General features: G+C 38.7%; 1 pseudogene; it reads left to right on the top strand.

Moving 5' to 3' along the window:
• The first annotated feature begins 518 nt into the window (after window positions 1-518).
• On the top strand, window positions 519-1,912 carry LOC101705081 (histone deacetylase 2 pseudogene; annotated as a pseudogene).
• Window positions 1,913-15,672: the final 13,760 nt, after the last annotated feature.

Raw genomic sequence — 15,672 nt, 5'->3', positions numbered from 1 at the left:
CTTTAAGCCTCCAATTTTGGGGTGGATTGTAAGTAGCAATAGATAACTCAAAAACTATTAAGATATGGATCAGCCTATATTCGCCTACAATGCAGCATAAGCAATCCTAAATTCTCAGACTTAGAACAGGAAATGGTTACTTTCTCACTTATATTACTTGGTCCGTTGCAGGTCAGCTTGGTCAAAAACTCCAAATAGTCTTTGTTGTAGATCCCAGCAGGAAGACCAGCCCCATCTGTGACAGGATGATCTCATAGGAAAGTGAGAAGAAAAGAAAATGGGGCCCCCCTCCTGTGCGCACCCGCCTCATCCGCGGGAGTGCCGCCCGCCCCACTGGCCCACAGCCCTTGATCTCCCCTCCCGGCCGGCCTAGAGACAGGGCAGTGGCAGCGGGAGGAGGAGCCTGAGATGGTGGCGGCCCCAGGAGCCCACCGTGTACAGTCAGGCAGGTGAAAGAAGAAAGTCTGCTACTACCACATGGTGAGGTTGGAAATGATTACTATGGACAAGGTTATCCCATGAAACCTCATACAATCCGCATGACTCATAACTTGCTGTTAAATTATGGTTTATACAGAAAAATGGAAACGTATAGGCCCCATAAAGCCACTGCCGAAGAAAAGACGAAATACCATAGTGAAGGGTATATCAAATTTCTAAGGTCCACATGACCAGATAACATGTAAGAGTACAGTAAGCAGATGCAGAGGTTTAAAGCTGGGGAAGATTGTTCAGTGTTTGATGGACTGAATTTTGTCAGCTTTCCATCGATGGCTCAGCTTCTGGGGCTGTGAAGTCAAACTGGCAACAAACTGATATGGCTGTAAACTGGGCTGGCAGATTACATCATGCAAAAAAATCAGAAGCATCAGGAATCTGTTATGTTAATGATACTGTGCTTGCCATCCTTGAATTAGTAATGTAACCTCAGAGAGTCTTATGTATTGACATAGACATCCATCGTGGTGATGGTGTTGAAGAAGCTTTTTATAATACAGCAGTGATTGTTTCATTCTATAAATATGGGGAGGGCTTTCCTGGCACAAGAGACTTGAAGGACATTGGTGCTGGAAAAGGCAAATGCTATACTGTCAATTTCCCAATGAGAGATGGTATAGATGATGAGTCTTATGGGCAGATATTTATGCTGATTATCTCAAAAGTGATGGAGATGAATCAGCCTCATGCCATGGTTTTGCAGTGTGGTGCAGACTATCTGGTGATAGGCTTGGTTGCTTCACTCTCACAGTCAAAGTTCACACTAAGTGTGTAGAGGTTGTATAAACTTTTAACTTACCATTGCTGAAGCGTGGGGGAGATGGAATGTTGCTCTGTGTTGCACATATGAGACTGCAGTTGCTCTCAATTGTGAGATTCCTAATGAGTTCCCATATGATGAATATTGTGAGTATTTTGGACCAGACTTCAAACTGTAAATTAGTTTTCCAAATAAGAAAATCAGAATGCTCCAGAACATATTGAAAAGATAAAGGAGTATTTAGTTGAAAATTTGTTCATGTTACCTCATGTACCTGGTGTCCAAATGCAAGCTATACCAAAAGATGCTGTTCGTGAGGACAGTGGAGACGAAGATGGAGAAGATCCAGACAAGAGAATTTGTATTTGAGCATCAGACAAGCAGATAGCTCATGATGAAGAATTCTTAGATTCTGGGGATGAAGGGGAAGGAGGTCATAGAAATGTGGCTGATCCTAAAAAAGGAGCAAAGAATGACATAACTGAAGAAGGCAAGAAGAAAAGGGAAGGCAGAAAAGCAGATGTAAAGGAAGAAGATAAATCAAAGGACAAGAGTGATGAAAAACAGACACCAAAGAAACCAAATAGGAACAACTCAGCAAAACTTGAATTTGAGAGCCTTCCCAATTTTAGAAACTCATTAAAAAGCTATTAAACTTTGGGATAAAAACTGTTGTCTTTTTGAAGACTTCTGGATTCATTTTATACCATTTTGGCATGGACTTATTTATTTGCAAAATGGCTTTTTTGTTTTGTTTTGTTGTTTTTCTAATTATGAAGCAATTTTTTTCTTCACCATGCTTTATGTGATATTTAAAATGGAGGTGAGTTATATCAAAAACTGATCTATTAAGGTAATTGACCTTCTGAGCTGATTTTTCCATCTTTTGTAATTATCTTTATTAAAAATTTGTACTTGAAAAAAAAGAAAACAGAAGGCCCACACCATGGTTCTTGAAGCTACTCAGAAGAAGTACATACCACTTTCACTCACATTTCACTGGATGAAGGAGTCATGTAGCAAATTCAGTTCAAGAGGGGCAGGGAGGATCTAATTCTGTTGCAAAAAACAGGTTCCACTGCAAGCCACAACAGGACATGCAGGCATACTTCTCCCACAGGGAGAATGAGTATGTGAGAGATCTTACAGTAGAGGAGGAGGAGGAGGGGAGGAAGACGGAATGCTTTGAACAATAATGTGATCTACCAGAGTGAACATCCTATTATAGGAGAAGGAACAATGCTAGAGTAGAAGAGTTGGACATTTTTCTAAATCCACTTTTAGGAAAGATACTGCTCAATACTAATATTTCCTTTAAATTGCTCTCCATTATACCAGCTAAAGTATAAAACTGTCATCTCTCTGTTTTTGTATCACTGAGCATGTCCCAGTTCAGTATTTATCATACTGTATTCTGATTGCCCTGTACTAGCAGGAGAGGTAGGCAGAAGATGCAGAATGATCCTAGAATGAGTTTAATCTGAAGACTTTCTCTAAAAGGCAAGAGGGATTACTGAGGATTCATGAGTACAGCAGCCAACTAATCTGTCTTATCATTAAGAAAGATTGATGTGGTAACAACTTAAAGAATGAATTCCAGTAGGGTAAGACTGGAAGCAGGCAGGACAGCTGTTCTGAGAATCTTGTCCAGAAGACTGATGAATCTGAACTATGTTGTTAATGGAACAAAGAGCAGGAGAGTACTTAAAAAAATTTAACTTACCTTGAATAGCCAGGGCAACACAACAGATCGTAGAAGGTGACAAAAAACAGAAGGTGAGAATGCTTGTGATTTCTGGCTTAAATGATTGCTCATCAAGATGGAATAAATAACTAGGCTCTCTCTGTGTGTGTGTGTGTGTGTGTGTGTGTGTGTGTGTGTTTTACTATTACAAACTTTACAGAAAGCCTGGGCTTTTGCAAAAGGCTTACAGGAACACAGACATATATTCAAGGACTGAATTTTCTATTAGTTGATCCATGTTTGTGTCATGGGCTTTCACGGCTTCTTACCCCAAAATCTGGGTAAAAAAATCTTAGACTGACACAAAAAGTGATGGCAATATTAAGTAGACCTGAACTCTGCTTAAATGTATGTCTGAGAATTCTTGACACAGAAGGATGTAATTCAAATGATGCTGACTACTGTTCCATGAGAAGTCATGAAAAGATAAGAGGATTGCCTAGGAGGCATTTCTGTTGGGCAGTCTCCGTTTGGGCAGCAAGGAGAAACTATCCTCTAAGGAAAGAGAATGGAGAGAGGGTTTATCCATTCAAATTCCAATTTCAATTCCCCAGTGGTCACATTTCCCCACAAGGAAAAAAGACCCCTTCACATTTATATTGTGCCTTCTAGAACCTTCAGTAGACTCTTGAGGTGATAGATCTCAGAGCTTGTGGGGGTATTCTATCTAGATCCAGAAATAGTGATCGGAACAATACCTTTTAAATGTACTTGTGGTCATCTGAAGTAGAAGATCCAGTATACTCAGGGCAAGTTAATGGGAAGTCTCAGAGAGCAGAGCAAGAGGATGAAATGGAGGTTAGGGTACACCAGTGGCAGAAGAAGGGACAACTGGGAGAAAAGGTGGAATTAAAGAAATCTGAAGGGGTACATACAATTTCTACACTACACACAAACCATTCTTCATCATTGCTGTGAGTATCGCACTAGTTATTTGAGTTACAAAATCCCTACATATTTTTTTTACATTTGAGGAGATTAAGACTCAGCTGTTACATGAGTTGGCCAAGGCTATCCATGTGACCAGTTGTATACAGCAAAATGGTATGTCATTTACCAGATGAGGTTATATAAGATTGTGGATTTTGTCTTGGTGACTCTATCACTCTTGGTTTCCTTCTCTTGGTTACTCTCTATGGGGAAAACCAGCTGGCATATTGTACAGACATTCAGAGAGCATATGGAGATGTAGATGTGGAAGAAGCCTGCAGTTTGTTTGGTTTTTTTGGTACCAGGGATCGAACTTGGGACCTTGTGCTTGCGAAGGAGGCAGTGGAACCACTGAGCTAAATCCCCGGCCCCAATCCTGCGGTTTTTGATCAGAGAGGAACCAAAGCCTGCTAATAATATTAATACTGATCTTGGAGATGTACATCCCAACACACTCTTGCCTTCATGTGAGTTTGCAGCCTTAGCCCAGACTCAGAACCACCTAAGCAGGCCACTCCTAGATTCCTGACTTTCACAAACTATGTGACATTTTTAAAATCTTCATTATTTTAAGTTGTTGTTTGTGCATGGGGAAAATTTTGTTACACAGCAATAGACAGTTAATACAGTTAGGGAAGGTATAGGCAATGAAGAAACATGATTAAGACATTATTCCTTTCTGGAGTGGTGGCTCATGCCTGTAATTGCAGCACTTGAGAGGCTGAAGCAAGAGGATCACTGCATGATCGAGGCCAGTCTGGGTTACTTAGGGAGTTCAAGACCAGCCTGAACTACACAGTGGAATTTTGTCTCAAGAAACAAAAGGCAAACAAGCAAAAAGTATATTATTCCCACTGTTAAGGGGCTTGCACACTAAGTAAGTGGGAAATCAATATTTGTTGAATGACTATTGGGTTGAATAAATGAATGAAATGAACAACCTCAAACAAAGAACCTAGTTTTTATAAAATTTATTTTATTGGTACATTTTAGGTATACAATATAATGACAGTCATCATTGGAAATTTGCACCTTTACATAATCTCTCTTGGTTCTTATTTTTCCCCCTTCCCCTGCCCTCACTTCAACCCCTCCATCCCTCCCTATTTACGGGCTTTATTTCCATGTTTTCATTTTCTCATATTAATTTCATTCCCTTGTTTCCTTTCCCCTACCCCTCCCACTTCCCCTTCCCCTTTGTCCCTTTTCTTCCTATTTTGCATTATCTATTATAACTTTAAGTCTTTATTTAATATTTAAATTTCTCACACTGGAGAAACTGTTTGGTATTTACACATGTGATTCCTATTTATTACACTTAAGAATAATAATGTGCATCCATTTAGCTATAAATGTCTCTAATTTCTCATTTTTTATGGCTGAGTAGTATTCCATTTTATTTTTTTAAAAACATATTCTCATTATCCAGTTTCCAGTTGATGGGCAATTGGGCTGTCTCCAAGTTTTAGCTATTACAAACTATGCCACTATAAACATGGGTGCCCATATATCACTGTGGAATGATGCTTTTAATTCTTTTGGGAAGATACCCAGCAGAGAAATAGCTGGGTCAAATGGGACCTTTACTCCTAGTTCTTTAAGGTATCTCCATACTGATTTCCATAGTGGTTGCACAAGTCTACACTCACACCAACAATGGAGAAGGGTTCCTTTTTCCCCACAACTCCATCAGTATTTGTTATTGGTTGATTTCTTGATAGCAGCTATTCTTTCTGGGGGTGAGGTGGAATCTCAGGGTTGTTTTCATTTGCATCTCTTGAATGACCAGTGATGTTGAACATTTTTTCATATGTTTATTTGCTACTTCTGCTTCTTTGTGTGAGAAATGTCTGTTCATTTCAGATGCCCATTTTTGGATAGAGTCTTTAAATTTGGGAGATCTGATTTTTTTTTAATTTCTTTATAGATTCTAGATAGTAGACCTTTGTCTGAGGAACAGCAGGTGAAAAATTTTCCCAATTGTGGGTTGTCCCTTCACACTGCTGGTGGTTTCTCTTGCTATGCAGAAGCTTTTTAATAAGAAGAGATCCCACTTGTTGATTGTTTGTGCTAGTTCACGTGCAACTGAAGTTTTGTTCATAAAATCTTTTCCTATGCCAATGTCTTCAAGAGTTTTAGCTAACCTCTGCTCCATCCGGTTCAGCGTTTCTGCTTTTTTTCCCTTAAATTCTTTTATTGTTACATTTTAGATATGCAATACATTTACACTGATAATTGGGTACTTGTACCTCTACATGATGTATGTTGGTTCTTAATTTTTCCGCATTCCCGGTCCTCCCTTCACTCCCTCCACCCTTCCCTATTTATAAAGAGTTCGTTTTCATGTTATCCTTTTCTCCTAATTTTTCCTTTCCCTTCTTTCCTTTCCCCTATTCCTCCCACTTCGCCTACCCATTTGGACCTTTTCTTCCTATTTCAAATTATCAATTATTCATTTTAATCATTTTAATCCTTATTTACACTTTCAGTTTCTCACAGTAGAGAAACTATTCGGTATTTACACATGTGTGTCCTATTTATTTCACCTAAGAGTATGGCCTCAGTATCCATCCAATTAGCTATAAATGTCTCTAGTTTCTCATTCTTTATGACTCCATTTTATAAAAAAAACCACATCTTCTTTATCCAGTTTCCAGTTGATAGGCACTTGGGCTGTTTCCAAGTTTTAGCTATTACAAACTGTGCCGCTATGAACATGGGTGCACATATCTGTGGTATGATTCTTTTAATTATTTGGGGAAGATACCCAGCAGGGGAATAGCTGGATCAAATGGGACCTCTAGTCCTAGTTCTTTGAGGTATCTTCATACCGATTTCCAGAGTGATTGCACCAGTCTACACTCCCACCAACAATGGAGAAGGGTTCCTTTCTCTCCACACCCCCACCAGTATTTGTTATTGGTTGATTTCTTGATAGCAGCCATTCTTCCTGGGGTGAGGTGGGATCTCAGTGTTGTTTTCATCTACATCTCTTGAATAACCAGTGATGTTGAACATTTTTTCATATATTTATTTGCTGTATTTACTTCTTTGTCTGAGAAATGTCTGTTCATTTCAGATGCCCATTTTTGAATTGGGTCTTTGAATTTGAGGGGTCTGATTTTTTTCAACTCTTTTATATTCTAGAAAGACCTTTGTCTGAGGAACAGCTGCTAAAACTTTTTCCCCACATTGTAGATTCTCTCTTAGCTCTGTTGGTGGTTTCTCTTGCAGTGCAGAAGCTTTTTAATAAAATAAAATCCCAGTTGTTGATTCTTTCTGCTAGTTCCCATGCTACTGAGGTTTTGTACATAAAGTCTATTCCTATGCCAAAGTTGTCAAGAGTTCTACCTAACTTATCTTCCAGCAAGTGTTTCAACCTGAATATTTAGATCTTTAATCCACTTTGATTTTAGTTTAGTGCATGGTGAAAGGTATGGGTCTAGTTTTAATCTTTGGAAGGTTGAAATCCAGTTTTTCCAACACCATTTATTAAATAGACTATTATTCCTCCAATGAGGGTGGCTGGCTCCTTTGTCAATGGTGAGGTGGCTGAGTATGTCTAGAGTTGTTTCTGCATCTTCTAATCTATTCCATTGATCCTCAGGTCTGTTTCTTTGCCAGAACCATGCTGTTTTTATCACAGTGGCTTTGTAGTATAGTTTCAAGTTGGGGATTTTGATACCCCCAGCCATGTCTCTGTTGCCCAGAATTGCTTTAGCTCTTCTATGTCTCTTCTGAGTCCAAACGAATTTTTGGATTGTTTTCTCTAGTTCTGTGACATATATTGTTGGAATTTCAATTGGCATTGCATTAAATCTATATAGTAGTTTTGGAAGTATGGCCATTTTCACTATATTAATCTTTCCTACCCAGGAGCAGGGGATGTCTGTCCATTTTCTGATATCATCTTCAATATCTCTTTTCAGAGTGCCATAGTTTTCAGAGAAGAGGTCTTTGATTTCTTTCATTAAGATGATTCCTAGGTATTTCAGTTTTTTGGATGCTATTGTGAAAGGAATTGTTTGCCCTATTTCTCTCTTAGTGAGTCTGTCATTCGTGTGGAGGAAAGCTATTGATTTTTTATGTGTTGACCTTGTAACCAGCTACTTGACTGAATTTGGTTATTAAGTCTAGAAGACTTTTGGTGGAGTTCTTGGGGTCTTCTATATAGAGTATCATGTCATCTGCAAATAATGACAATTTGACTTCTTCATTCGCTATCTTTATTCCTTTTATTTCTTTCTCTTGTCTAATTGCCGTGACTAATGTTTCCAGAACTATATTGAACAGGAGTGGTGATAGTAGACATCTTTGTCTTGATCCTGATTTTAGTGTGGAGGATTTCAGTTTTTGACCATTCAGTTTGATATTGGCTGTTGGTTTTTCATAGATGGCTTCTATCAGTTTCAGGTAGAGACCATCTATTTCAATTTTTTGTAGAGTTTTTATAATATGCACGTTGGCTTTTGTCAAATGCTTTTTCTACATCTATGGAGATAATCATATGGTTTTTGTCCTTGTCTCTATTGATATAATGTATTGCATTGATTGATTTTCATATATTGAACCATCCCTGCATCCCTGGGATGAATCCCAATTGATTGGGGTGTATGATATTCTTGATGATCTTCTACATTCTATTTGTGAATAATTTATTAAGGATTTTTGCATCTATGTTCATTAGTGAGCTTGGCCTATACTTCCCTTTTTCGGTTGGGTCTTTCTCTGCTTTGGGGATCAAGGTGATGCTTGCTTCCAAGAACTAACTGGGGAGTATTGCTTCCCTTTCAACTTCATTGAAGAGTTTAAACAGTAGTGGCAGTAGTTCCTCACTAAATGTCTTGTAGAATTCAGCAGTGAAGCCAACAGGACCTGGGCTTTTCTTAGTTGGTAAATTTTTTATTATCTTTTCAATTTCATTGATTCATATTGGGTTGTTTAGAATTTTTAGATCTTCTTTGTTCAGCTTTGGTATTTCATATGTATCTAGGAATCTGTCCATTTCTTCTGTGTTGTCCATCTTATTGGTGTACAGGTTCTCTAAGTAGGTATTGATGATCCTCTGAATTTCTGCTGGGTCTGTTGTCATTTCACCCTTTTCATTCCTAATTGCATCGATTTGGGCCTTTCCTTTCCTTTTTCTGATAAGGTTGTGTATGGGTTTGTCAATTTTGTTCATTCTTTTGAAGAACCAACTCTTGGCTTCACTGATTTTTTGTATCATTCTCTTAGTCTCCATTGTTTTGATTTCTGCTCTAGTCTTTATAATTTGCTCCCTTTTATGAGCTTTGGGTTTGTCCTGCTCTTCTTTTTCTAGAAGCTTAAGGTTCAATATCAGGTTGTTTAATTGGGCGCGCTCTGTTTTCCTACTTCACTGCTATGAATTTCCCTCTTAAGACTGCTTTCATTGTGTCCCATAGATTCTGATATGTTATATTGTCATTGTCATTTAATTGTAGGAACTGTCTGATTTCCTTAATTTCCTCTGTGACGCATTGGTTATTCAAAAGTGTGTTGTTCAATTTTCATGTGTTTATGAAATTTTTGCAGTTTCTTTTGTTATTGATTTCCAATTTCATCGCACTATGGTCTGATAATGTACAGGGGATAACAGTTCCTTTGCACTTAAACACATTCTATGAGTGAGCATGTGGTCTATTTTGGAGAATGACCCATGTGCAGCTGAAAAGAATGTATATTCTGATTTTGTGGGTGGAAGACTCTGTAAGCATCTGTTAAGTTCATTTGTTCAAGAGTTTGAGTTCTAGTATTTTGTTGATTATGTTCTGCCTAGTTGTTCTATTTATTTGTGACAGTGGGGTAGTGAGGTCCCCCACTACTATTGTATTAGTATTTATTTGATTTTTCATATCCATTAGTATTTGTTTTATATAGTTGTGGACAGTAGTATTTGGTGCCTATGTATTTATGACTGTCATCTCTTCCTCTTGGATTGTTCCCTTTACAAGGAAGTAGTGTCCTTTGTCTCTCTTAATCAGTGTTTGTTTGAAATCTACTTGATCTGCAAAGAGGATAGCTACTCCTGATTTTTTTCAGTTTCCTGTTGCATCGAGTATTGTTTTCCACCCTATAACTTTCAGTCTGAGTTTCTTTTTGAATTAAGTGTGTTTCTTGTATGCAACATATTGTTGGATCTTGCTTCTTGACCCATTTTGCCAGTCTGTTTCTTTTGATTGGTGAATTGAGATCATTAACATTGATAGCTATAACTGATATGTATTGACTTATCATTGTCATGACTTTTTCTCTTTGTTGGATTCTCCCCCTTTGTATTTAATTTCTTGTCTCGCCTGATGGATTCATTCTGCTGGGGTTCCTGGGGTTTTGATCCTCATTGTCTTTTCCTAGGATATTGCCTAAAATTTTTTGGAGTGCTGGTTTGGTATTCATGAAGTTCCTAAGGTGCTCTTTGTCATGAAAGTATCTTATTTCTCCATCAATTTTGAAAGATAGTTTTGCAGGGTACATCCATCTGGGTTGGAGGCTGTTTTCTTTTAGGGCTTGGAATATGTCACTCCAAGCTCTTCTTGCCTTGATGGTTTGCATTGAGAAGTCTGCTGTGATTCTGATGGGATTTCTTTTGCATGTGATTTTTTTCTTTTCTCTAACTGCTTATAGAACTTTGTTCTTCTGTTGGGTTTCTGGAATCTTAACTATTATATGTTTATGTGTAGGTTCTTTTTAATCAAGGCTAGTTGGAGTCCTAGACACCTCATATATCTGTATGTCAAGTTCTTTTCCCCTGATTGAGTTTTCTGCCATCACTTCTGTGATCAGTTTATGTCATCTGCACTCTTTGCTCTTTCTTCATTGACTCCAATCAGTCTTTTGTTATTCTTCTTTGCATCATCTAGCAGCTGTTGGATTGATTTCTCATGTTCACTTACTATTTTATTTATTTATTTTCTTGGTACCAGGGATCAAACTCATGTCCTTGCTCTTGCAAGGCAAGCAGCGGAACCACTGAGCTAAATCCCTGGCCCCATCCCTTACTATTTTAAAGAAATTTTTCTTTTCCTGGTCACTAATTGAAAACTTATCTTCTATATCTGAAATTCTGTACTCACATTGGCTCATTCTGCTGTGTAAGCTTTCAGTGGAGATTTTAATCTCCTGGAAATCTGTTTGTGTCTGTTTCATGGATTCTATTTGTTTCCTATGTTGGGATTCCATTATGTTCCTCAGCTCCTCTATTTTTTTAATCAGTGTCCTCTCTAGATTTATTAATCACGTCTTGCACTATGGGCACAATCTCTGCTGTTATCTGAGAAATTATTTCTGATTTCATTTTTTCCAGATCCTCTTTTGTTGCCAGTTCAGGGAGTCCAGGTGGTTGGGTATCAGATTGTCCCACTCATTTCACTTTGGGATTGCCTTAGGCGATATGGAAGTCTGGTTTTGAATCTTCTTTATGTATTTTCTCATTTCAGTGGGGGAGTGGGGGGGGATGTGTGCCACTGGCACCCACATTGCCCAACTCCTCTGCACTCTGGGCAGTTGTATGGTGGCCCAGAATGTTCATCTCCTCTGCCATGCTGGTTTCTTGATGTGGGGAAAGGAGACCAGTTGGGAGAGCTTTGATCTTTCTGGTTAGGAACTCAATAGGAATGGAATGTTCTGGGGGAAACATGTGCAAGGAAGTTTAAGGTGGAGGAAATTTTACTGGGGGGGATCAGGAGTGTAGTGCTAAAAATGCATTTGACACCCATATGAGATGTAGTTGTTCATCAGATGAATAAGAGAAATCTCAGAGAGTTTACACAGCATGCCAAAGAGGGCTTGGACTGAAGCAGAATCTGACTAAAGTTTAGTTAAAGGAGAGAAGTTTTTCTTTTGGTACCAGGGATTGAACTCAGGACCTCGTGCTTGCCAGGCAGGCCCTGTGCCTCTGAGCTAAATCCCTGGACCAAAGGAGAGAATCTTGGTCAAGAGTTACAATGAATAGTTAACAACTATGTATTTACCTTTTATTATAAAGAGTCACAATGTTTTTTTTCCCCCAGTCCTGATTATTTGAACCCAGGACCTCAAGCATGCTAGCTGTACCATTGAGTTACATCCCCAACCTTTTTATTTTTATTTTGAGACAGAGGCTTGCTAGGTTTCCCAGGCTGGTCTTCAATTTAAGATCCTCATGACTTGGACTTCCAAGTAGTTGGGAGCATGTACCACCATGTCTGGATCTGTTCTGGTTTTTAAACAAGGTTAATTTAGGATTCATTAGTTTCTAGATGGTGAAAAAAATCCCCCAAATCCAACCTGTAAGAAATATAGGTTAGGCCCCAAAGCAGCAGAAACCAGTAGAAGCACTATGAGATGTCTTAGCTATTTAGGATGAGTGTATGCACCTGGCTCCACCTGAGAAATGGAAAAACTCTAGTGGCTAATTTCAAAATTGGAAGCAAGGGTTCTCTTCTAGAAGGAGAGAATACCACACCAAGTGGAAACTTCTATAAGCAGTGCAGTAATTGCCCTCATATTCCTGGAGGATGTGTTCCAAGACCCTCCCAATGGATGCATGAAACCTTGGATAGTACAGAACTCTAGACATACTGTGTTTTCCCTATGCATACACACCTGTGATACACTTTTACCTTGTCATTTTAAAAGAAGCACTGTGTGGCTCTCTTTGGTATAAAGTAGTACCTTGGTTCACAAACTTAATTCTTTCCATGATTCTGATTGCAAACTGAATTGAATGAGAACCAAGTCAAATTTCCCCATAAAGACAACATTGCACCTAACTGTTGAATTTGATTTGGTTCTCATCGAATTTCGTTTACAACCAGAATCGTGGAATGAATTAAGTTCATGAACCGAGGTACTACTGTATTTGAATTGCCAGCATCACTACTCTCATACTTTGGGATCATTAATAAGCAAACAAGTACTGTGAAGCCATGCCAATAGACCTGACAGCCGAGAACTCTCCTCCAACTTCAAGACTTCTCAGGGCGTCCTTCACACTCCCATTCATCTGCCAATTCATTCTCCCTCTTTTTCTAGAGAACAGTCTCTTTTGATGGAAGCAGTGGCAGATTAAACACTCAATAAACTAAGAAGGGAGAGGAGGATATGCCACAGAAAAGGGCACAAACAACAGTGCAAAGCCAGGATTCAGATCATCTTTAAAGCACTGGACCCTCAAGTGGACACATCACACCAAATGAAAAGTCACGATCAGTATGGATTAAAATGCTTCTCATCTCCATCTTTGTTAGCCATTCTACATTTATTTTATTTTTTTCTCTCCATTTATTAATGTAGCAAAAAATGGCACATATTTTCTGGCACAAATTATCTCCTTAATGCTAATCGTAATCTAATTAATGCTTAATCTTTCACACAAGTCATTTTCTCAAATGTATTTTATACAAGCTGCTGTAAAGCCACAAACAATTGTTGACAAAAATCTCTTCCAGTTTGTGTATTTCCATTATGTATATAGGAAAAAATACTATATATATATATATATATATTTTTTTTTTGGTACCAGGGATCGAACTCGGGACCTTGCACTTGTGAGGCAGGCAGCAGAACCACTGAGGTAAATCCCTGGCCCCCAAATACTATATTTTATATAGAACATAATTATATATTCTTTTAATTTTATATAATCTACAAAGGTAATCTTATTCTATATTGAGTTATGTAATATAAAAATTTGTATGGTGCAGGAGCCAGCCTGCAAACTGACCTGGGTGTACACATGAAGAATAAAGAGACAAAGACAAATTTCTAAGCAAGGGGGACCAGGGGATTCCTGTCTCAAGATGACATGAGCACAGGGAGTCTGGAAAGCTCTGTTTTTATTAGTAGAACAAGGTGATGTAGCAAACACGCTATTCAAGAAACGAAGAGCTATAGATGATTAACAAGGAACATAACAACCCCAAACCCAGAAATGTAATTTTCTTTGTTTAACCCTCAGCTGATATTTTCCTGCCCAAGGGTGTTTTGGGCATCAGCAACCCTGAGTGCAAACAAGGGAGGGGGCAGCCTTCCACTCCCTCTCCTGTCCCCAAGGCCTCCTCGGTATCTGCAGCTGATCATATAGCCCACTCTCCCACAGTATGAGTATAAAATTATGACATTTAAGTATAATTTACATACAAAATGTAAATATTTATAGCAATATGCATACATGCACTATAAATTATACATTTTTCTATAATATGTAAAAGCAATATAATTGTTATATAATATGCTAGTATATAATATACAAGATATATCTGTATATATATTTCATGTGCTTCTATTATTACTGTTTGAACCTTAGACTTTACATTTTTCACAATTCAGTTATATTTTCTGAGATCTATTGCTCTTGCAAAGCATAAAAGAATGATTTGGAGCTTATCCTTGTAGTTATGCATTTTTAACTAATATTTCAAACTAATAAAATGTTGTCAGATCTTCCAGCTCTGAAGTAAAATAGGGTAGCTTCCTAGATGTGTGGCCTTTCTGCCTCTGGTCCTGTTCCATATATTTATTATAAGGATTAAATGAGATAAACTAAGAAAATCCCAAGTGCTTGGAAAATTGCAAGCTATTAATAAATGTAAGTGGGCTCCTCATACTTCCCTGACACAGGCAGAAAGATAGGTTTTGCGTACAGACCTTCTGGGCACGCTGGCTCTATTCTCAGCTATTCTTGCTTTCGATTTTAGCTTCGGACACAGTTCAGCTGTGGAGAGCAATAGTCTTGTACTTACTCTTCTTTTTCTTTCAACATAGATATGAGAGATGAACTGAGAAATGAAATCTGCTTTGTTATTGAGCCCTGAGAAAAAGAAACTTGGTAAATTACTTTAGTAAAAATTGTGCTTCTTTCTCCAGCTGTGACCCTCTGGCTGGTTTTACTAAAGCTCTTGGCCCTGAGCCTCATTCACATCAGGTACATACTCTAATGGGAAAAAGGAAGCCGAGGGGCAGGATTACACGAGGGGTTCTCAAAGTAGCAATATGTCTTCTCTTCTCTTTCACATTTATGTGACCAGAACAGTTGTAAAACAGAAACGGTGTGTGGGGGGGGGGGGGGGATACTCCCACCAGTACCTCAGGGAAGGTTTTAGTTTTTGTTTGCTGTTTGGTTTGAAAAAATAATCACAAAGTAAAGATACCAGAAGAATCTCGCTCGTGGGGAGCCCCTCTTTGCAGGGAAGCGGGCAGTCCAAGGCCACCACCCACTTGACTTCCCTCTTGGAGCAGCTTCTGGCCACCAGGGGGTGCTCTTCTGTCCTGTGCTCAGGGCTCTTCCATTGCAGTTTGTCCCAGTCTCTTCAGCAACTGGGAAGGGGCTTGGTTTCACCTGTGTTCTCTGAATGTCTCCTGAACTCTCTAGCCTTGGTCTTGGGCCCTGTGCCCGAGCCTCTGGGGTCGGTGCGGAACCCTGGCTCTGGTCCACACCGCTGCTTTCCGTGATCTCAGAACTTAGTATTTGAAATGTATTTCTAGTTAATTCATTATATTATTTAGCTTTCATCCCTTGCTCTTTCTACCATCTTCTCCAAAACTTTTTTTTTTTAATTCTTTTATTGGTACATTGTAGGTATACAACACAATTACATTTCTCATTGGGAATTGTAACTTTACATGATGCATCTTGGTTCTCATTTTTACCCCGTTCCTAGCCCTCCCTTCACCCCCTCCACCCTTCCCTATTTACAAAGACTTTATTTCCATTTTTTCCATTTCTCATCATTTTTCCTTTCCC

This window comes from Heterocephalus glaber, unplaced genomic scaffold (genome assembly GCF_053883595.1).
Source record: "Heterocephalus glaber isolate CG9 unplaced genomic scaffold, H.glaber_assembly_v1.0 deba00001497, whole genome shotgun sequence".
NCBI classification, from domain to species: Eukaryota; Metazoa; Chordata; class Mammalia; order Rodentia; family Bathyergidae; genus Heterocephalus; species Heterocephalus glaber.
The sequence above is the reverse complement of the archived record's forward strand: the minus strand, read 5'-3'. Positions and strand labels throughout refer to the sequence as shown.